Here is an 18,883-nt window from a genome sequence, read left to right on the forward strand (position 1 = left end):
ACTCACATTTGAAGGTGCAGGTTATATAGTTTCTGCTATTTTTGGTCTATTTCTTGTGGCTAGTGCAGTACGTTGAGGTGCAATTCTTGTTTTTTTTTCTGCCATATTTCTAGTGTCCGATACAGTCTTTAATGTTGTAGTTTTTAGGATTTGACAGGACTTTCCTCGAAAAACGGCAAACTTCAGGTCCTTAATAATATAAAAATCAATTAAGGTAATGCAAATGTTTTATCCACAAATTAATTATTGGGTCCTAAAGAGGTGGTGGATAGAACTAAGACTAACAAGAATGTATTTATAATTCCTATATTTCAACCAAGCAAGGCAATAAAGTATGTCACGATCCAAATTCTCCCTCCGTGAACTGTCGTGACGGCACTTAATCTCTATGACTAGGTAAGCCTAATATTTGCGGAAATGAAATGAAACATAAAAGATAACAACTAACAAATATTTTTAATAAGAAGAAAAGATGTCGCTCGGCATATACAAACAACAGCTCCTGAAACAATACGCAACTTTCCCAAGAATCGGAATATTGTAAGTCACAAGCTTCTAAGAATTTCTAACTGCTCTATATATCAATGTATGAAGAAACAAGGGAAGAATTAACATGAGGGGATAGAGGGGGACTCCGAGGTCTGTGGACGCGGGCAGGTGTACCTTAAAATCTCCTGAAACAGCAACCGTGCAACTAAACTCGAGGCTGGTAGATGGTACCTGGATCTGCACACGAAAAACATGTGCAGGAAAGGGCATGAGTACACCACAATGGTACCCAGTACGTACCAAGCCTAACCTCGGTCGAGTAGGGACGAGATGAGGTCTCGTAGTTCCAGACGTAAATATGCAGAGGGATCTCTCGGATTACCGTTTCGTAGTCCAAAAGTAAAAGTGCAGGAAGATCTCCCGAAAAACCGTTCCGTAGTTCCAAAGTAAATATACAGTACAGGGGGGTCTCCTAGAATACCGTTCCGTAGTCCCAAAGTAAATATGTTGCCCAAACAGTAGAAACAACAGCTACAACACAAAATCCTACAATTTAGACTAAGTACAAGTCATGGAAAAACAAGAACTTCAATAAACATGTTGCACAGAGTTCAGATAAGCAATTAAGGCAAGTAGACATGCTATTCTAAGCTAACAGGATACTACACATGTTGATATAACTCAAATAAGAAGAACATGTTATTACTCAGTGAAATTCGGGTTTTTACAATAATTAGCCCGTGTATGTACTCGTCACCTCACGTACACGACGCTCACATATCAAAACAGTACCAAATTCTAAGGAGAGTTCCCCCACACAAGGTTAGACAAGTCACTTACCTCGAACCAATATCAAATCAATCCGTCACAATGCCTTTCCCACGAATATTCGGCTCCGAGGCCCAAATCTTTCCAAAATCTATTACATAACATAAATATAACTACAAGAAACTAATCTAGCTAATGAAATCAAAGCTCACGCAAGAAATTGGAAAAATCGCCCAAACGCCTCCCCGGGCCCACGTCTCGGAATCGGGCAAAAGTCACAAAATATGAACACCCATTAACTCACGAGTCTAACCATACAAAATTTACTCAAATCCGATACCAAAATCTCGATCAATACCCCAAAATTCGGGCTAAGAAATTTTCTCAAATTTCTCCAATTTGACCCCAAATCCGAAATTAAATGATAAAATTAATAATACATTAGTAGGATATAATCAAAATCGAGTGTAGAATCATTATACAATTGATATCTCTAAAAATTTCTCAAAACCCCGTCCAAATCCGAGCTCCCAAACTCAAGTTTTGATAAAAATGGACAAACCCTCGTTTTTGAAATGTTTAATACTGTCCAGTGATTTCTTAACAGCGACCGCGGAAATATCCTCGCGATCACGAAGAACAACTTTGCTGCCTCAAAAATTTACTCTACGCGAATGCGATGTTCTAACTCTCACACTTACGCGATTGCGAACAATCCAACGGGTTCACGATGAACAAAATGCGTGGCCCAGCTTTGGTCCACCTAACACTACGGGAACGCGACCTTGGCTATGCGTTCACGAAGAACCACCTCACATCACTAAGAGTTCGCATTCTCCTATCCACGAACGCGAAGAACAAATCCATCCTCTCGCCTAGCTAGCCTATGCGATCGCGGATCACCTCACGTGATCGCGTATAAGGAAACAAGAACTCAAGACCCCAGAAACTTCAGCAATCTTCTAAGTCCAAAAACTAGTCTGTTGAGCATCCGAAACTCACCCGAGGCCCTCGGGACCTCAACCAAACATACCATCCAATCCTAAAATACCATTCAAACTTAGTCGAACCCTCAAATTACATTAAGTAACGCTAAAATCACAAATCACCCTCCGATTCAAACTTAAATAACTTGAAACTTTCAAATTCGGCAACCAATGCTGAAACCAACTAAAACACATCCGATTGACCCTAAATTTTGCACAGAAGTCATCAACATTACGAACCTACTCCAACTTTCGGAATTGGATTCCGACCCCGATATCAAAAATTCCACTACCGGTCCAAATCTCCAAATATTCAACTTTCGCCATTTCAAGCCTAAATAAGCTACAGACCTCCAAAGTACAATCCGAACACGCCCCTAATCCCAAAATCACCCAACAGAGCTAACGGAATTGACGGAACTCCATTCCGAAGTCATCTTCACACAGTTCCACTACGGTCCAAATCCTAAAACTTAAGCTTCCGTTTTAGGGACTAAGTATCCCAAAATACTCCAAAAAGCAAAACAAAACCTCCCGAAAAGTCAAAATAGTAGAAATAGATATGAGGAAAGCAGTTAATAGGGGATCGGGGCTATTACTCTCAAAATGACCGATCACGCCATTACAAGGCATATGTCTATCCTAACTGTGAAATTTTCCTCGATGCCTAGTTTCAAGAACTTGCTCTATTTTATCCTATATACAACTTAGAATTCTCACTTTTGAGTTCAACTCTAGATTCGTAGATAGACTTCGTTGTTAGCTACGCACAACAAAATAATTAAGAAAATGATTAAATAAACAAACTAATATTGAAAAAATCAAAATCGTCAATTTAAACTTCCAACGTTAATATTCCTATAACCCCAGAACGAGAAGAACTAGCCACACATAGTCATGCTAGTCATCATAAGATGTATGAGAGCATAAAACTACAAGTAGTACAAGAAAGAAAGAAAAACTCTATGATTTTTGGCTCCTAAATTGCTCTGGCAGCATTTCTCCTTTTCTATGGTCTAACTCCACTCAAAAAGTATGTTTAAGGACTATTTATATGTGTAGTAAACGTTCTAGACGATTTAAACCAAGTCCAAGCAAAACAGGAAAAAGTTGGCTTCCGAAATATGTTGGGTGCGTCGTACTTCTTATGGCACTTAGTTTGGGTGCTATGGTGAGTGATGCGCACTAAGGATAGCACTGAAATTCAGTGCTATAGTGGTCCTGAGAGCTAAGGATAGCACTGAAATTCGGTGCTACAGTGGGTGTTGGGCACTGGCTCTGGCACTGATCTACTGTTCGTCTATTCTTCTTTCAATCACTCCTACACAAGTAAACAACACAATTAGGCTCAAAACATCATAAAGTACTCTAAATTGTATCACTTATTATTATACTAAAATGAGAGGCAATTATCATCATATTATATGTTGTTTTAGCCAATTATCATGTAATTTCTGAGATTTGACCAGCTTTCCTCGAAAAACGACAAACTTTAGGTCCTTATTAGCCATGTTACACCAAGCTGTGATAAATTCTCTCAATCGATTAAAAGAATCATATAACTACTAACCATTGTGGCATTTCAATCCCAAGAAAGTTGAGATCAACTTAAAGGCCATATGTTTTTATTAAAATTAAAATGTATGAATTTGAATACACATTAAGATGTATTTAGATCTGAATATTGGATAATTAAGATTGTTTATTTTTCCATCATCTTAATATTTATAAATTATAGTTATTAAAGTTAATAATATAAAAATCAATTAAGGTAATGCAAATGTTGTATCCACAAATTATTAGTTCCTAAAGAGGTGGTTGATAGTAGTTGTCTGGTGGTACTTTAAGAGTCCGTCGCATTTTGCACCCCTAATGTGTATCCTTTTTTGTAATTTGCACCGTGCCCCTTTTTTTTTACGATTTCAACCCTAACCTCTTTATTCCATTGCACAACAATAAAATCACCATTTATATAAATTTTTCATAAGGGGAAAATAGGAAATACAAATAATATGTCTTTTTTTTTCTTAAGTTATTTTTTAGGGTAGGACGTTGTAACGATCCGGCCGGTCGTTTCGAGAGTTGTAGTATCGTTCCTCTATTTTCTGCTTCTTTTGTATTCTTCAGCTGTATTATGTCTTACCGGATCAGTTGGTTCGGGTCCGAAGTGGTTTTGGAGTGAATTGAGACACTTAGTCTCCTAATTGAAAGCTTAAGTTGGAAAAGCTGACCGGATGTTGACTTATGCGTAAATGACCTCTGATTGAACTTGGATGGTTCCATTAGCTCCGTTAGATGATTTTGGACTTAGTCGCGCGTCTGGAATGTGATTTGGAGGTCCGAAGTAGAATTAGGCTTGAATTAGCGAAAGTTGAAATTCTAGCGATTTTGGTCGGTAGTAAAAATTTTGATATTGGGGTCGGATTGAGTTTTCGGAAGTGGGAATAGGTTTGTGGTGTCATCTTTCACATGTGTGAAAAATTTGAGGTCAATCAGATATGATTTGATAGGTTTCAGCGCCAGTTGTAGAATTTGGAAATTTTAAAGTTCATTAGGCTTGAATCTGTGTCCAATTCGCATCTTTTATATTGCTCGAGGTGATTTGATGATTTGACTAAGTTTTTATGATGTTGTGGTATGTATTGGTATGTTTGGTTGAGGTCTCGAGGGCCTCGGGGTTTCGGGTGGTTAGCGGCTAGACTTGAGTTTAGGGAATGCAGCTGAAGTGTTGTTGCTATTGGTGTAACCGCACCTGCGGAGTGGGCACCACAGGTGCGAGTTTGCAGAAGCGAGCAAAAGATCGCAGATGCAATATTGGAAGAGCTGGGCAGAAGGTGCATGTGCGATGAAATTCCCGCACCTACAATGGTCGCGGAAGCATATTTTTGGGCACAGGTGCGAGCGAAGACCACAGGTACAATATATTTCCGCACATGTGATAGGCGCAAATGCGGTCATGGGGCCGCAGAAGCGGAGTTTTTGATTTTAAGTGAAATCCGCACCTGCGAGGCAATTTCCATAGGTGCAACATAGCAGAAGCGTTAAATGAGCCGTAGGTGTGGAAAACCTGGGCAGAATATTTAAAAAACAAGGGTTCGCAATTTTATCTTATTTTAACATTTTGGACTCAGACTTAGGCGATTTTGGAGAAGATACTCGTGGGGATTTCTGAGGTAAGCATCTTGTACTCATTTTTATCATAAATCTTGTTTCCCCATTGTTTCTCCCACCTAGATTGTATGGTGTCGAGGTGAAATTTAGGGGGTTTGAGACTAGGGATTTGGAGAGTGAGTTTTGGGGAATTGAATGGCCATTTGAGGTCGGATTTTGAAAATTTGGTATGGTCAGACTCGTGAGTGAATAGGCTTTCGGGTTTTATGACTTTTGTTGGATTTCGAGACGTGGGCCCGGGGGCTGGGTTTGAGCTAATTTCGGATTTTGGCTATAAATTGGTAGTTTTCTTGTGGGATTGATCCCTTTAGCCTTAATTGATTGTGTTGTACTATTTGTGGCTAGATTTGGGACATTTTGGAGGCTGATTGAGAGGCAAAGGCATTGCGGAGTAGGATTTTTGCTCGGTTTGAGGTAAGTAACACTTTCAAACTTGGTTCTGAGAGTTTGAAAATCCCAAATTATGTGCTGTGTGTTTGGTATTGAGGTGACACACATGCCAAGTGACGGGCGTGCGGGAGTGCACCATCAGGATTATGACCTGGTGTCACGACCCAAGTTCTCCCTCCTTGAACTGTCATGACGGAACCTAGTCTCTATGACTAGGTAAGCCTAACAATTTGCAGAAAAGGAAATAAAGATACGAAACTAGCAATTTACGGGTAGCATAATGGAGAAGTTTAAAATGACGCTCAGCATATACGGTATCACTCTCTCAAACTGAACACAAAACACTCCCAAAACCTGGAATCTCATGAAATAACAAGCTATAGAAGTACATAATGTATCTAATCTCCACAACGCCTAACAACGACGAAAAAAATATAGGAAGTCTGTAACTAAATGAGGAATAAAGAGGGACTTCTAGCTCTGTGGACGCGGCAGATATACCTCGAAGTCTTTGGATCGCCTCGCCTCACTGGAAGTATGGATGAGAAGTAGAACCTGGATCTGCACACGAAAAACATGTGCAGGAAAGGGCTTGAGTACACCACAGCAGTACCCAGTAAGTGGCAAGCCTAACCTCGGTCGAGTAGTGACGAGGAAGGTCAGGGATATATATATATATATATATAACAAGTTAAAACAATATGAAATGTCACAGTATAGTTAAATGCTAATAGTCGAATAAGAATAACATCACAGAAAGAATATAACGCAGTATACAGGGATAGCAACAGGTAATCTCCCGGGATAGTGTCCCGTAGTCCAAATCATAAATATGTAGGGGAATCTCTCGGAATACCGATCAGTAGTTCCAAAGTAATTATCCAGTACAGGGGGGGATCTCCCGGGATGTCATCCCGTAGTCCCAATTATACATGTGCAGGGGAATCTCCCGAAATACCGATCCATAGTCCCAAAGTAACCATGCAGGGGATCTCTCGTAATACCGATCCGTAGTCCCAAAGTAAACACACAACAGTATCAAGAAAGAATCCTACAATTCTATTTAAGTTCTTATCAGGAAAACATGAAATTTCTACTCTAATCATGCTACACAAAGTCGGGGTAAGCAGTTAAAGTAGGTAAGACAGTTAAGTCACATAAGCATGCTTTCCTAAGCTAAACATGAGGCTTCATATACTAGTGCTGCTCAATTACAAAAAAACATAGATATTTACTTAATGAAAATGGGGTTTTTCAACAATTAGCACATGTACACACTCGTCACCTCACGTACACAGCACTCATATAACAACAGTATCAAATCCTAAGGGGAGTTTCCCCCACACAAGGTTAGGCAAGCCACTTACCTCGAACCAGCTCAAAATCAATCCAATATCACGCTCTTGCCATGAGGATCCAACTCAGAGTGGCCCAAATCTAATCAAATCAATTACGAAGCATAAATAAAACTACAAACAACTAATTTAACTAATGAATTCAAATCTACGGCGAGAAATTAGAAAAAGTCCAAAAATCCTCCCTGGGCCCACGTCTCGGAATTAGGTAAAGGCCAGAAATTATGAACAACCATTTACTCAAGAGTCTAACCATACCAAAATCACTCAAATCAGATACCAAAATCTCGATCAAATTCCCAAAATTCGGCCTAAGAACGTTTCTCAAATTTTCCCAAATTTTCACCCCAAACCCAAAATTAAATGATAAAACTAAGCTTAGATTAATGAGATATAATCAAAAAGGAGTTAGAAATCAATACCCACTGATCTTCTCTTCAAAAAAACCCCACAAAATCGCCTTCCACCGAGCTCCAATTTGATTTTAGAAGTTATGAACTCAAACCCTCGATTTTTCATATTTCTGCCCAGCGATTTTCGCTTCTGCGAGGGGACTACTGCACCTGAGGCTCCTAATCTGTACCTGCGAAATTTCATTAAACGACTAGATTATGCATTTGCGGCCCTTTACACACAGATGCGGTTCAGCTTCTGCGGTCCATGGGTCGCATCTGTGACTATTTCCCTTATGCCTTAAATCGCACCTGCGATTTCCTAACCGCTTCTGCGGTGCCGCACTTGCGGTCCAAACTCTGCAGGTGCGAAACCAATAGGTTCAGCAAAGTTTAGAAATTTCCTATGTTCAATTCAACTTCCATTAAGCATTCAAAACTCACCCGAGGCTACCAGGACCTCAACCAAATATGCCAACCAATCCTAGAACATCATACGAACTTAATCCAACCTTCGAATCACATCAAACAACGCTAAAACCATGATTCACCCTCTAATCCAAGCCGAATGAACTTGAAATCTCAAGAATTCTACAACTGATGCCGAAACAAACCAAACCACGCCCGATTGACCCCCTAAATTTAGCACAGACGTCACATTCAATACTACAGAACTATTCCAACTTTCGAAATCAGATTCCGACCCCGATATCAAAATCTCACTATCAATCCAGAAACTTCAAAAATTTAACTTTCGGCATTTCAAGCCTAAATAAACTATGGACCTCCAAAACACAATCGAAACATGCCCCTAAGCCTGAAATCACCCAACGGAGCTAACCGAATCAACAGAATTCCATTCCGAGGCCATCTTCACACCGTTCAAACTACAGTCCGAATTCTAAAGCTTAAGCTCTCATTTAGGGACTAAATGTCCCAAAACACTCCGAAACTCAAAATAAATCTTCCATGCAACTCACAATAGCAGAAACAAACACAGGGAAAGCATTTAATAGGGGATCGGGGCGTTAATTCTCAAAACGACCAGCCGGGTCATTACATCCTCCCCCTCTTAAAACATTCGTTCATCCTCGAACGAGCATAGGGACACACCTAAAGTGGTGAAAAGATGAGGGTAACGGTTGCGCACATTCTGCTCGGTCTCCCAAGTCGCCTCCTCGACCGGCTGACCCCGCCACTGAACCTTCACCGATGCAATGTTCTTTGACCTCAGCTTTCGAACCTGCCTGTCCAATATCGCCACTAACTCCTCAACATAAGATAGATCATTGTCCAACTTGACTGAACTGAAATCTAACACGTGCGATGAGTTGTCGTGATACCTCTGGAGCATCGAAACATGAAATATTGGATAAACTCTTGCCAAGCTGGGAGGTAAGGCAAGCTCATAAGTAACCTCCCCAACAAGTTGGAATACCTCGAAAGGACCAATAAACCTCAGACTCAATTTCCCCTTCTTCCCAAATCTAATACGCCCTTCATAGGCAAAACCTAAAGCAAAACCTGCTCTCCAACCATAATTGAAACATCGCAAACCTTCCGGTCTGCATAACTCTTCTATCTGGACTAAGCTGTGCGGAGTCTATCCTGAATAACCTTAACCTTCTCCAAGGCATCCTGAACCAAGTCTGTGCCCAATAATCTAGCCTCGCCCAACTCGAACCAACCCACCAGGGATCTACGCTACCTACCATACAAAGCCTCATACGGTGTCATCTGAATGCTAACTGGTAACTGTTGTTGTAGGCAAACTCTGCCAGTGGCAGGAATTGATCCCAAGAACCTCCAAACTCCATCACACACGCACAGAGCGTATCCTCAAGAATTTGAATAGTGCGCTCAGACTATCCATCCGTCTAGGGGTGAAATGTTGCGCTCAGCTCCAACTGAGTAACCAACTCATATTGTACGACCCTCCAGAACTGTGATGTGAACTGAGTACCTCTATATAAAATAATGGAAACTGGAATACCATGCAGACGAACAACCTCCCAGATATAAATCTCAGCCAACCACTCTAAAGAGTAGGTAGTACATACAGGAATGAAGTGTGCGGACTTGGTCAGCCGATCCACGATCACCCAAATGGCATCAAACTTCATTAAAGTCCGTGGGAGTCCAACTATGAAGTCCATGGTGATACGCTCCCACGTCCACTCCGGAATCTCTATCTGCTGAAGCAAACCACCCGGTCTCTAGTGCTCTTACTTCACCTACTGACAATTGAGGCACTGAGCTATAAATCCAACTATATCTTTCTTCATCCGCCTCTAGCAATTGTGCTGCCTCAAATCCTGGTACATCTTCGCGTCACTCGGATAGATGGAATATCGCCAAACTATGGGCCTCCTCTAGAATCAACTCCCGAAGCCCATCAACATTGGGTACATATACCCGACCCTGCATCCTCAATACCCCGTCATCACCAATGGTCACATCTCTAGAATCACCATGTGGAACCTTGTCCTTGAGTACAAGCAAATGAGAATCATCATATTGACGCTCTCTGATACGATCAAACAAGGAAGACCGAGAAATCACACAAGCTAGAACCCGACTGGGATCTGAAAGATCCAATCTCACAAAATGGCTAGCTAAGGCATGAACATCCATCGTCATGGCCTCTCCGCTGCTAGTAGATATGCTAAATTCCCCAAACTCTCCGCCCTATGACTCAAAGTGTCGGCCACCACATTGGCCTTCCCCGGGTGGTATAAAATAATGATATTATAGTCCTTCAGTAGCTCTAACCACCTCCTCTAACGCAAATTACGGTCCTTCTGTAAGGCCCCGAAAAACTTCACTATATAAATTAAGGTTTTGTGGTGTCAAGGTAGGCTAATACATTGTATTTTTTGGAGTTTTGGGTTGAACAATGCGTTAGGGAGTTGAAATTTTTTATCACAGCTAGACCAGGCTAAAACCAGGCTGGACCGGGCTTTAAGCTGGCGAGGCCTAGATAAAGCCAGGCTAGACCAAGCTTTAAGATGGCGAGGCCTGGATAAAGCCAGGCTAGACCAGGCTTTAAGCTGGCGATGCCAGGCTTGTAGTCGGTCCGGAATCTTGGACTATCCATTCTTCTATCTTTATAACCCGATCCAACTTCATTAAATACTCGCAATGGGTCATTTTTGAGCAAAAGTCTGATGCTATGGAGTGAGAAAGGGAGCCCTAGAGTGAAAAAGTGATCTTCATTAAAGCATCCTTCAATTCTTACACAAACCTTTGAAGATTAACAAGGAAAAACACACTATATTTTCATCCTTGAGGTAAGATTCTACACCCTAACCCTTAAATTCGAATTTTATCTAAATATGGGTAATTATCAAGAAAGTTTAAGGGTATTGGAGCTATTAACTTGCATGCATGTATGATAAAAGGGTATAGGGATATTGTGATCTAAAAATGTTAAAGATTGGGGTGTCAGATGATATAATTTTACACAAAAAGAGTCTTGAAATACAATGCACACATAATGTTTGGTAGAATGCTTTAGTGAGCTAGAATTGCACATCATTTTCCTAATTTTGTGTCCCATTTTGTGATATTGCTAAAATAGATTGAAGTTGCTAATTTTGGAAACCCCCCTTTAAAGTATTAAGGAAAGCTCTATTGAAGTACGTATGGCTAAACCCCCTTCTTCTTAGAATCGAACCCCTAGCATCCGTGAAATTGGTATAAGTCCGTAAATTGATCATGCTAGAATCGTTTGTCCCATTGTGTTGTGTTGATAGATTCATGTTCAATGATTGTCTAACTGATTATCATGCCTGATCTTCCTATGTGAGTATGTTTGACAATGTAGAATATGTGTGAGGAAGGTTAAGAACTCATGTCAAGAAATTAAATAAAGGTTTTTGTGCCAATTCATATGTGAAGTCTATGTATGTTTAGAATTCCCGAACTTTTCCCTTGCGTGTGAACATGCCCTACATGATAGGCCTTATTGTTGCTATGATGATGTTGTTGAACGTGTAAAAGGGGAACTTGAATTGTGAAATGTGGCCAAAGGCCAAGAACGATGTGATATATGAGGTTACACGTGCCATGTAATGAAAGATTGAAAGAAAATATGAATTGAGATGAACGATTGAAAGGATGATGTCTCAAGTGAGATGGCCTAACCGATCGGGCCGTGATCGGACACCATGCCGCACATATGGTGGTAATTGTGCTGGATTGATTGATTGAAATTATGGAAATGGATGATGTCTCAAATGAGATGACATAGTCGGTCGGGTTAAGATTGGACTTCGTGTAGGAACACAGTGGTATTGTGGATTGTGGCACATGGAACTCATAATATCAAACATAAATAAGATAGGAACTTGTACGGAAATTATGTGATCCTTTCCTGATGTTTTGATATGTTTTGAAGCTCTTATTGTATATCATGACGACCTCCCTTCTTGATTTCTTTTTGTTTCATTGTTCATTTTATTAAGATTGGTGTTTAGCTTTACATACTAGTACTATTTGACAGTACTAACGTCCCTTTTGCTGGGGGCACTATATCTTTGAATAGATGTAGATGGTTCTGTAGCAGACAGTGCCGATCATAGATAGCAGTGCATCCTCCTCTCAGCAGTCTTGGTGAGCCCCCTTTCTTCTAAGGGTCATGTAGTATATTATTTTGTTATAAGTTATCACATTTTAAGGTATAGTCGGGGCCTTGTTGCCGGCATTGTTATGACTTTTTTGTATCATTAGAGGCTCCGTAGACATTATGTGGGTTGTATATGGGTATTGAAAGGGTTAGTGGATTATGTTGTGTTCTGGACCCTTATTCCTTCAAATTGAAAAGTGTTTGTAATTTTGAAAAAATCTTACCAATGAGGTAACAATTGAATTAATGTTGAAATTTTTACAAAATCTTCCAGTTGTATATTTTTTAAAAACCTATTTTCTTGATCATAATGAATTGGGTAGAAAATATCTAATAGGCTTGCTCAGTAGGGTTCACTCAGTTGAGCGCCGGTCGTTCTCCCTGAGGTCGAGGTGTGACAAACTTGGTATCAGAACCTAAGGTTTTAATATGTCCTAGGATGTCTCGGATCCATGTCTAGTAGAGTCCTTCTTATCGGTGTATTGTCGACCACATCTATAAGTTGGAGGTACATGGACATTTAGGAATGTTACCCTTCTTCAACACTCGAGATCGTGTGATAAAGCCTGACTATAAGATTGTCTTCTAACTCGTGCGTTGAGATTCAAGGTAAGTTTAAACGCTCTTTCGTCTATTCCAAGTAATGTTATCTTATGGCATGACCAATGGGCAAAGGCATGAATATTAAGGAGATGGAACATGTATCTTGTTGAACGAATGGTATGGGTATATAGGATAAGTACATAGTACCATGAGCATAATTTATTCGAGAAAAGTGTTAAAAATTATTACCACCTACAAAGAAATATTGAATTGATAAGTGATATGTAATCTTGAATAGCACATATGGGTAGTGTGGGAAGTATGTAAATGATCCTAAGGTATGAAAGAAAATTGGTTATATAAGCATGTGATATATGGGAGGCATGACCAGGAGATTAATGATGAGAGTGCAAGTCTCTCCTAGGAGACAAGAAGTTATGAAAGGAGAGTCAGTTGAACCCACATGAAAAGACCTCTGTACTACGAACTTTATAAAAATTCCAGAAATGTACGAAGTGATATTACACTCGTAAAGGATATTGACATGAGGAATTGGAATCCCAAGCCTGTGTGGCTGAATAAGAGCAGAGAACTTATGAGGTTAATACCATGGTAACTTAAATCTCCCTAAAAGTCGAACATATATATGAGGGATATAGACATGAGACATATGTCCATAAAGTTGCTAAATTCAATACTTGTGCTGAAATTCGGGACTTTCGCCCCAAGTGGGGGAGGAAGGGTCATAGTGAGGCCACTTAAATACCATGAAATAAGAGTAAGACCATGTAGCTATAATGTTTGAATATTTTGTTGAAGACATGCGTAGTCTAGAAAAGTGATAATAGGTAACGTGAATCTCTGAAAGGATATGCTAATAATAGACCATTAGTACCCCCCAAAAGGTGGAAGGTTAAGGAAGGTAAATTCTTCATACATGGCAATGTGAATGAAAATGTGAATGATAGGGTCAGTGATCCTAGAAACTAAGAGTATGTTTGTAAAGGGATTTTATACTTGTTAAAGGGTCAGGACCAATGGAAGCTAAGGAAGTGCTATAGGTCAAATGTGGAAGGTTGCGAGTTTTTAAAATGGTTTAATCATAGATTTGCGATTTAACCAAAGTTCCAAGGCGTTAAGAAAGGCGGAATGAGTGGGAGAAATAAATGTTATGCTATAATAATCCAAGAGGGTATTTGGGCTTGATAGAGAGCCTCTAAAGAATCTTACAAGCAAAGAAGTGTTAAGTGATATGAGGATGAACACACTTTCCCACGGATATCCCAACAAGAGTTAAGAGGTGAGCGGGATGAAATACCAACTGAGGGAAAAGACCACATAACATATGGAAGAGTGCATGGTTGTTCACTAGCTAGAAAGAATGAGGCCAGAAGAAATGGGGAGAAAACCTATAAATTGGGATGGTCATGGTTATCATAAAATGTCTTGTATCAGAATGGTGGACTCGCTTAGATCATAAGTGTTAATAAAAGTTATAAAGGACTAACCGTAATGCAACCGACTTAGGTGACACTGAATATCAACTAAAGGATATAGAGAGAGTTCATGTCTACATACAATGAAAAGTGAGACTAATGGTGGTAAAGTTGTGGTATGATAAACTGATTAAACCAGGCACAATAATATTATAAGTTCACGGGAGGCAGACAAATGTGTGGCACAATAAGGCTATAAATTATGCACTATGCGCAAAATGGAATGGGAATGAATATTCCAGTTAGAAAGAAAAGATGGTACCAGCATATTGTCCAGACCAAAGGGTGATCAAAAAGGGAAAGACAACACAATCTACCCAAAAGGCAAATAAAAGGTTCGAAATAGATTGAAAGAGGATGAACACTTGTTATGGACCAGACATGTTTATCATGGTAACTCTTAAGCTGCAATATCAGGGAACTCTATTGGTAGCTACAATACGTGGAATGAGGTGAGTTACTCATCAGGGATGGAATCAGGTGGACTAGGTCTTACACTTAAGAGCAAAACCAAAAGTTGTTGTCGAAGAATTAAGGAGGATCTCAAGTTTCAGAGAGTGCCCTGTTCGGGCCAGTGACTCTTCCTAAATTGTATATATATAAAGGGTGTTGATATGTGTTTTGGGAGGTGTTTAACCGTAAAGAGAGATCATGAGAATGTTCACAGGGGAAGTAGTGTGGTTTCTTGAATTCTGTAAGGCACATACGGGGAGAAGAGGTTGGCTAAGAAACATCGGAGCACAATGTTACCTTACATTTGATGCAATGTCATGCAGGTTGATATTATCAGGGTATGTGCGCAAGTTAGCAGGTGTTATTCATTTGAGACAGAAGGTCCTATGAGAAAACTCATTCAGTAATGTCTTTTGTTGAGAATTCGGAAGAGTTAGTTGCAAGTATTCACAGGAGATTGTAACCATATCAGGGAAATTATTGTAGAATTCGATCCGTGGGAGGTCTTATGTAAGAGAAATGTGATAAAGATGTTCCACTAATGATGCAACATGTTAAGGTGATAGTTTATGCCTCTAGGCAACTCAAGAATCATGGAAAGAACTATGCAGCACATGACTTAGAACTTGCAGCAGTGGTATTTGCATTAAAGATTTGGTGTCATTATCGGTATAGGGTCCATGTGGATATAGTTACGGACCATAAGAGCCTTCAATATACTTTCAAACAAGAAGGAATTTAATTTGAAGAAGAGAAGATAGTTGGAGTTACTCAAAGGTTATGACATCGATATTCTATATCACCTGGGAAAAGCCAATGTCGTGGCAGATGCTTTTAGCCGGAGATCTATGGGTAGTTTGGCTCACTTCAAGGCACATCAAAGGCTGATTGGCTAGTGAGGTTCATTGGTTGGTTAGTTTGGGAGTTCGTCTTGTGGACTCTAGTGAAGGAGGGGTAATTGTGCAAAATAAGGCTGAATCATGGCTTGTTGGGGAAGTCAGAGAAAATCAATACGACGATCTATTATTGGTACAGTTGAAGGAGGGGATTCATAGACATAAGACCACAATTTTTTTTCTCTTGGCATGGATGATGGTACGCTACGGTACCAAGGGCGGCTATATGTTCTAAATGTAGACGATGTTTGGGAGAGAATAATGACTGAGGCTCACACTTCTAGATATTTTGTGCACCCAGGTTCTACAAAGATGTATCATGATCTTAAGGAAGTGTATTAACGTCCAAACTCTCAGCAAGTGAAGACCGAACACCAAAGGCCTGGTGGGTTGGCACAGAACATAGAAATTCCAATGTGGAAGTGGTAAATGATTAATATGGACTTTGTGGTAGGACTACCAAGCAATTTGCGCAAGTTTGACTCAATTTGGGTAAGTGTGGATTGACTCATGAAATCAGCACACTTTTTGCCCATTAAATCTACCGACACAGCAGAACAGTATGCTTAGTTGTATATCAAAGAAATAGTGAGGTTTCATGGCACCCCAGTTTCTATCATTTCTGATCGAGTGGCACAGTGCACATCTAATTTTTGGAAGACATTTCAGCAAGGTTTGGGTACTCAGGTAAATATTAGTACATCCTTTCATCCACAGACCAACGGGCAGGTAGGGCAGACTATTCAGACACTTGAAGATATGTTGCGCGCTTGTGTTTTTTACTTCAAGGGTAGCTGGAATGATCATTTACTACTCGTAGAATTCACCTACAACAACAATTGTTATTCTAGTATTCAGATGGTGCCATTCGAGGCTTTATAAGTGTTGCATCTCGCGTTTTCATACGTTAAAATTTCATTTTTCAGTTAACCGATGTAGACTCGGGGGTGAGATCATCTTGACGATTAACGTACTTACGCTATTTATAACAAGCAATAAATAAGTGTTATGAACGATAAAGGGGTACACGGATTAAAGAAAACGAGTTTCGTTGAAAGAGGACAATTTAGAATAAAATACGGGTCGAGCGATAATACTCGATAATTATGAACTAGTACCATGCAAGGTATCATATGTCCACGGTAGTATAATATATAAAATATATATGAAGTATTCTAAAAATAAATAGAATTTTAAGTAATTTGTGATAATTTTTAAATTATGCGGGTAATTGATTAATTACCGGATAACAGGACATTACCCCGTTAACTAATAAATGGATAAAACTTCATTAATTATAGGACATGTGGCAGTACTAACATGAAGTGACTAAGCTATTGAACATCCTAGGTGTCTACCTAAGAATATAACCTAATTATGACTTAAAGTAAAGTCTTAATGAGACTTGAAAAATCTTGTCCAAATAGACATTCTGATTCTAGCCTCATTTTAGTGTCTTTGTGCTCATTTTGTTACTTTGGCCTAAGACCAAAAGTCTTCAAAAATTTCAAAACCAAGAAGAAAACGTGAAAAGCAGAATCATTTCGTCAAAAATATTTAAATCCAAGCAAAGTTCAACTTCAACAAATCTAAGTAAGTTAAATTCGTCCAATTTCAATTCAATCCTTAGCCAACATTTCGTTCAAAAACGTTAGAAGCAGAATAATTTCGTCCGAGATTTCAAGTCGTCCAAGTGTGAATTTCCTCCATGAATTTCTAAGGAGCAGAGGCAAATTTCGTTCAATCAACAAAGGTTTTCCAACGAAATATTATACGAAGTTTTTCCTACTCTAGGTATGTTAAGGCTAAGCTCTTCTTTCATTTTGGCATGATCTCGTAATTACACAAGTTTGATAATGTGACATAAAGAAAAATTTATATCCCAGAATTTATGTATATTTTCTTAGTCTTGTAAGTTACAATATTCTCCTTATCGAGACTTCATATTCAATTGAGTGTTTCCTCCTTCCAGTCAAGAGATCAGAGAGTTTATATATATATTTTCATTACCATCGAGCTATAATCGATAGGCAGGCCCCTATTGGGCAACCTCTGATCAGATGGTAAGTTATGTACTGAGCCTACTGTGGCCGAGCGCTTATGAGCGAGCCTAGTTGGTCGAGACACAGAGCCTAGTATGGCCGAGCGCCTATGAGCGAGCCTACTACAACAGAGCAGTTATAAATATACCGAGCCTCATAGGGCCGGAAAATTATATATATATATATATATATATATATATAGGGCCGGACAGCTATTTTACTTACTATATTGAGAGAGTTGAGTCAGTATCATCATGTAAGCATATCTTTAGACTATCTTTGACTTCCAGCTACTTGCAATTATTATGTTATCAGTTCAGTTTCAGCTTTCAGTATATTGCCTTACATACTCGGTACATTATTTCGTACTAACATCCCTTTTGCCTGGGGATGCTGCATTTCATGCCCGCAGGTCCAGACAGACAAGTCGAGAGCCTCCAAGTAGGCTATCAGCTCAGCGAAAGATGTTGGTGCGCTCCATTTGCTTCGGAGTTGCGTGTTTGATTAGTATGATTTAGACGTGTATTATTTGGTATGGCGGGACTCTGTCCTGACCTTTATGATATTTATGTATTCTTAGAGGCTTGTAGACATATGTCGTATACGTGAAAGATTGTATGGCCTTGTCGGCCTAAGTTTTGAATTTATAAATGATCATGTTGGCCTATTAGGCCCGTATGTCACGTGTATATGATAATGTAATAAGAAAGATATGTTACGTTAGTACTCAATTGAGTAAGGTACTGGGTGCCCGTCACGGTCTATCGGTTTGTGTCATGACAAAAGTGGTATCAGAGCAGTTCTGTCCTAGGGAATCTGCAAGTCGTGTCTAGTAGAGTCTTGTTTATGGGTGTGTCGTGCACCACACTTTTAAGTAGGAGGCTACAAGGCACTTAAGATTGTCACTCTTTCTTCTTACTCTAGATCGTATTGTAGAGCTCAGTCATAGGAATTCAAATTCCTAAATCCTATTCGTAATAAGACGATACCTATATCCAGAAAGAAGGTTGAAAAGAGAGGTTGTTGTGGAAAAGCTGAGTCAGAGGAATTGGATTTTTGTATGATGCCTACGATAAGTAAATGTGAGGTCTTTAGCAGATCATGGGTGTACTGAAAGGTGTAAACTTCCTAATAAGAAGCCTTAAGGCAAGAATGCCTATCCACCTTTATGGTGAATGAAAATGAGAGATTAAGAAGATAAATACAAATTTCAACAAGCAAAAGAAGCAAGATGAAGAAGGGTACGAGGCGCCCAGTTAATGAAGGTTAACAACG

The 18,883-nt window shown here is 39.6% G+C and overlaps 1 protein-coding gene across 1 annotated transcript in view; it reads right to left on the reverse strand.

Annotated features, from left to right (window-relative positions):
* The window catches only part of LOC142179384 (uncharacterized), a 38,286-nt gene extending 38,205 nt beyond the window's left edge, over positions 1-81 (reverse strand). Inside the window, exon 1 of the transcript XR_012707377.1 lies at positions 7-81. The gene's annotated coding sequence lies outside the window, so the exon portion shown is untranslated. The remainder of the gene's footprint in view (positions 1-6) is intronic.
* Positions 82-18,883: the final 18,802 nt, after the last annotated feature.

This window comes from Nicotiana tabacum, chromosome 3 (genome assembly GCF_000715075.1).
Source record: "Nicotiana tabacum cultivar K326 chromosome 3, ASM71507v2, whole genome shotgun sequence".
NCBI lineage: Eukaryota > Viridiplantae > Streptophyta > Magnoliopsida > Solanales > Solanaceae > Nicotiana > Nicotiana tabacum.